This window comes from Herpailurus yagouaroundi, unplaced genomic scaffold, assembly GCF_014898765.1.
Source record: "Herpailurus yagouaroundi ecotype Mexico unplaced genomic scaffold, PumYag 219, whole genome shotgun sequence".
NCBI classification, from domain to species: domain Eukaryota; kingdom Metazoa; phylum Chordata; class Mammalia; order Carnivora; family Felidae; genus Herpailurus; species Herpailurus yagouaroundi.
The window spans coordinates 1,173,828-1,179,380 of NW_024412450.1; the positions used below are offsets into that span (position 1 = coordinate 1,173,828).

Sequence of the window (5,553 nt, forward strand, 5' to 3'; positions counted from 1 at the left end):
CAAGTGAGATAAATTTGGTTCATTGTAGAACTAAAACACTGCTAGAGTTTGGAGGGGATAAGGGAGATGCAAACCTAAGACTTGTAAATGAATGTGTATGACTCCTGCTAGGCTCAGATGAGTTGACATGCAATACAGAAAACAGGCCACAGCATTAGCAGTGTGATTAGTTATCAGGAAATGAAAATTCCTTCCTGACACAGGGATTTTAATGGGAAGCCAAAGAAAGTTATTAATGGATGATGTTTGAAATAATAAACAAATGGTAGAGATAACTTTTTTGTTCAGTGTAAAAGGTTTGAGAGATTATTTGGATTATTTTTGATTTTTAAAATTTTTATTTAAATTCCAGTTAGTTAACATATAGTGTAATACTAGTTTCAAGTGTAGAATGTAATGATTCAACACTTCTGTACCATACCAAGTGCTCATCACAAAAAGTGCCGTCCTTAATCTCCATCAACCATTTAACCCATTCCCCACCCACCTTTCCTCTGATAACCCTCATTTTGTTATCTATAGTTAAGGGTCTGCTTCTTGGGTTACCTCTCTCTTTTTTCTCTCATTGCTTGTTCGTTTTTTTTCTTAAATTTCACATATGTGTGAAATCATATGGTATTTGTGTTTCTATGATTGACTTACTTTGCTCAGCATAATACTCTAGCTCCATCCACATCACTGAAAATGGCAAGCTTTTATTCTTTTTATGGTTGAGTAATATTCCATTTTATCTATATATACCACATTTCCCTCCTCATATATATAGGGTTAGGGTAAGTTTTAGGGCTAAGTATAAGGAAAGTGTTAGTGTTAACCCCAGAGTTATACTATGTGCCTGGTATCCTGTAGTTCAAAGACATCTCTAGGCGTTAGGTTTAGGTTAGGATTTCAATTGGGGATTAGGAATTATGAGTTTGGGTTAGGGTTAGGTTTAGGGTTTAGTTAAGGTATGTGCCTGGCAACCTGTAGTTTAGAGACCTCTCCAGAGAATGAAATACCAGAGTTCTGTTGGCTTGAGAATAGACATGGCAGCTATCCTGTAAGCTGAGGGAAGGATTGGATTTAGGGCTCTAAATGCTCTTACATAGATTTTCTCAACTTTTGTTGGCATGAACTTGTAATTGAATCTTAAAGACAATCAGGAAGGCATAAATGGTGTAGGTTGGCTCTCAAAGAGTAAGTACCAGGTTAATAAGGAAAAGGTGAGTTTTAATGTATTCCAGCTTTTCTGTTTCATGGCTCCTGAATCTCCCTTACTTCTCACCAGTTGTCTGGTAAATTTGGGCTTTACCGCCATGGGGAGCAGGGGAAAAATCAGGTGAATCAGCAGAATCCATTCCTTTCATTGACAATACAATTCAAAGCACCTTTTTCTGGTTGGTTGGTGATAATTTCTGTGGCGTCCTAGTAAAAGGGTAACATCATGTTCAAGGCATTTCTGTGAAGAGTCTTATCTTGTGAACATCACACCATTCTAACTGACAGTTACTTGAAGGGTATTAATTGCAATTTTGGAATTTGTCTTCCCCATGGTCTCAGTCAAGGAAATAATGTCACATTATTCATTTTGTTTCCTTAAAGGCCCTATTTGCTCTGGGATAAGGGTTTCATACCCTGATACCTTAAATGCCCTAAAGCATTCCTGCATTCTGCTCAAAGCACATCTTCTGGACAAGCCCAGGCTTTCTTTTCTGTGATGATGATAACTACAGTTTGTTTTAGACTTTGCTTTCCACGGTTATATTTTGAACATTAGCACAGTTGGTATAGGAAGACAGTTAGGTCAATGTTCTCAGGTTGCATGACAGCTAGAGAGCTGGTTGGTTTGTAAATGGTAAAGCATAGACCACAAAGAGAACAATGGGGAGAGTGGACAAATACAGGAAGGTCAGTATGGAAAAGCTGAGAGAGCACTGCATAAGAGCTAGGTTTAGTTCAAAGTCACAGACATGAAAGGAATTAGGAGAATGTCTGTTAGTGACACTGGGGTGAGAAGAAAGGGCTATGCCATCCATTTCCCCGTAATGTCTGACTTCGAAGAATAGAGAGATATTTTATTCCACAATTCTAAAGCTGCCTTTGATAGGTCCCTCTTTTCCACTAAGAAGAAAATCAAGCCATAAATCTCTAAATTTCTCTTTTTTTGAATTATGGATAGTTTGCTCCTTATCTCTTATTCCTCTTCACTTCTAGGAGAATGCTGAACAATGACTGTTATAGCAGTTTAGGAAATGTTACACAACCGCTGCCTTCTTTTAATTAATGTAGTGATGAATTCAGGCAGCTTTCTTTGTAATGCAAGACAGTTGTGCCTACCTCAGAGGAAACACCTACAGCATTTGAGTTAAAATATTTTGTGGTGTATTATCTTTCATTTTAGGGAAATAAAAAACAAATACCTTGGAAAATTTCCCCCATTCCTTGTGAGGTTAATGACAATTACATTATGAATAATATAAAATGGTGTATAGATATACTTGAGAATCGATCTTAACAATCTTGGGCCACATTCAGTGTTCCTATCTCTCCAGCTGTAACTTCACCAATTAGACATCCCTTGCATTTTTTTCAAGTGCTAGGATTACAATATTTGAGCTAGTAAAAGTCTTCAAAAGACTGCATGCGGGTCTGTTCTGGCTGAATTTGTGCTTGCTGTTTCTGTCAGAGAGTGAGGGGAGACGTGGAGGGGCAAAGCTATCTGGGAACATGTAAATGTGGGTTACTACATCTTTTAGCAGCAATTATAAAGTGTTAGTATTTTCTATGAAAGATTGGTAACACACAAGAGAAAATAAGCAAATGAAAACCAAACTATTAATGCACAGTGGAGTTTCTTAACTTTATTTTTCACAAAATAACAGCCACAAGGTAAACTAATGACTGGATTTTATGCAATATTCACATATCTTTTCCTATTAAAAATCAGTGAGTTTTCTATTCAGAAGCTCAATTTGAAATGATAGAAAACCTAATGTGGAATAATTATAAATTATAACTTTGAGTTCAAATGTCTTAGCTGCTGTTATAGAGCATGTGAAATTTTTGTGGAAATTGTGTTTCCAGCTGTTGTCCATGCCTCACAGGTTGGGATTCACACACATTCAGTCCCAAGCACCACTGGTTCCTGTCCAGTTTCCTACTCCAAACACCCTCCCTTTTTCTTTTGCTTCCTCTGCAATTTTCTTCAATTCTGTAATTTCATTTTGGTCTTTCAAAATTATTTGTAGGCTCATTTATGATCGGAAGCATTCCATCACCAAATCCCCCACGTTATTTCACTTCTCGATTTGGATTAAGACCTTTGGCTTAGCTCATAGTGTGAATGCTCATTTTTGGGTGTGTGTGTGCACACTGTGCCTTTGTTTATATTTCCAGTTTATGTTATTTCTTTTTTGTCAAAAAATAAGTTGCTAACATACATGAATGAATAAGAATATTTTGTTCTACCTATAATCATAATGCAATTGAAATTTATTTTTTTCACCCAATATTAACATTTTAAAGTTGTTACTGAGTTGTTTTTCATCTCATGGTAAGTTCTCATTTATGCAGGATTATTAAGAGTAGAGATATTCCTTTCTCTGAAACCACAAAATTGGAAGTAGCCTGAAAATACATTAAAGAGGAATAAATTGAAAGTTTTTTGTTAAAAAGATAATTTTTCATGAAAATTGTCTTCTTGGCTATGGAACATAATCTTTAATCTTTGTTTTTCCAATACTACCTTAGGGATTCATAAAATGAATTCATTCACTTGAGAAGTTATTGATCGTGTCCACAACAGGAAGAAACATCTGAATGAACATAAAAACTATAAAAATGTTACTGAAACAAGAGCATTTTGGAAATAGCATACTTTTTCCCCAGTCTACTGGCCAGTGTTTAACAATGAGTAAGCAGCCTTTGAGTTTATGATTCTTTCTTCAGGTACTGGGAAACAGCGAATGATGATGGGAAATCATATAAGTTCTGAAGGCTACTTTACTAGGTTTTTCTCATTGGCCTCATCTGGAAGTAATTCTCTTTGTGCTTATCTTGATGTTCTACTTGACGACATTGATAGGCAACCTCTTTATCATTGTCTTGTCATGCCTGGATGCCCATCTCCACACTTCCATGTACTTCTTCCTCTCAAACCTCTCTTTTCTGGATCTCTGCTACACCACCAGCTCCATCCCTCAGTTGCTGGTTAACCTCTGGGGCCCAGAAAAAGACCATCTCTTATGCTGGTTGCATGACTCAACTTTACTTTGTCCTCGCATTGGGAACCAGAGTGCATCCTCTTGGTGTTCATGTCCTATGACCGTTATGCAGCTGTCTGTAGACACCTGCAATATGCCATGGTCATGAACGCTTGCTTCAGCCACCTGTTGGCTATGGCTTCCTGGGTCAGTGGCTTTATCGCCTCAGCACTTCATTCCTCCTTTGCCTTCTGGGTCCCCCTCTGTGGACATCGCCAAGTGGACGATTTCTTCTGTGAAGTTCCAGCACTGCTCTGATTATTGTGTGTTGATGCCCGTGCTAACGAGCTGACCCTCCTGATCATGAGCTCCATTTTCGCCCTGATACCACTCATCCTTATTCTCAGCTCATATGATGCCATTGCCCGGGCTGTGTTTAGAATGCAGTCATCAGTCAGACTTCAGAGAGTCTTTGAGACATGTCGAGCCCATTTTATGGTTGTGTCCCTCTTTTTCATTCCAATCATGCACATACATCTGTAGCCACCATCAGGAAGTTCTCAAGATTAAGGCAAGTTCATTGGCCTCTTTTATACTGTTGTCACACCTAGCCTCAACCCTCTAATCTACACTCTCAAAAACAAAGATGTAGAAGGGCAGTAAGGAGACTAGCGGGATGGGAGTGGGAGATGTGATAGAACACGATTTTTATCCTGCAACTTTTGTTCAGTCTCGTCCATCTTGGATGGTGGTTTCCCTTTTCTTTGATACTTATTTTAATTTACAACCCAGTAAGCATAGACGAAAGTTCAGTCCTAACTTTGGAAACATTGTATTGACTATATCTAAAATATTATCTAAAGGTAACTTTTTTGATTTGTAACACTTTAATCTTTAATAATTCCATATTTAGTGTCCATAGAAATTAGGGACTTTTTAAAAAGTTTATTTATTCAGGGGCGCCTGGGTGGCGCAGTCGGTTAAGCGTCCGACTTCAGCCAGGTCACGATCTCGCTGTCCGTGAGTTCTAGCCCCGCGTCAGGCTCTGGGCTGATGGCTCAGAGCCTGGAGCCTGTTTCGGATTCTGTGTCTCCCTCTCTCTCTGCCCCTCCCCCGTTCATGCTCTGTCTCTCTCTGTCCCAAAAATAAATGAACGTTGAAAAAAAAAGTTTATTTATTCAATTTGAGAGAGAAAGAAAGAAAGCACAAGTGGGGGAGGGACAGAAGGAGAGAGAGGGAGAGAGTGAATCCCTAGCAGGCTCCACAGAGCACTGAGCCCAATGCAGGCTTGAATTCACCAAATGGAGAGATCATAACCTGAACTGAAATCAAGAGTTGGATGCTTACCTGACTGAGCCACCCAGTCACCCCT

The 5,553-nt window shown here is 38.6% G+C and overlaps 1 pseudogene; it reads left to right on the forward strand.

Moving 5' to 3' along the window:
• The first annotated feature begins 3,944 nt into the window (after window positions 1–3,944).
• On the forward strand, window positions 3,945–4,976 carry LOC121018403 (olfactory receptor 2J3-like; annotated as a pseudogene).
• The last annotated feature ends 577 nt before the right edge of the window (window positions 4,977–5,553 follow it).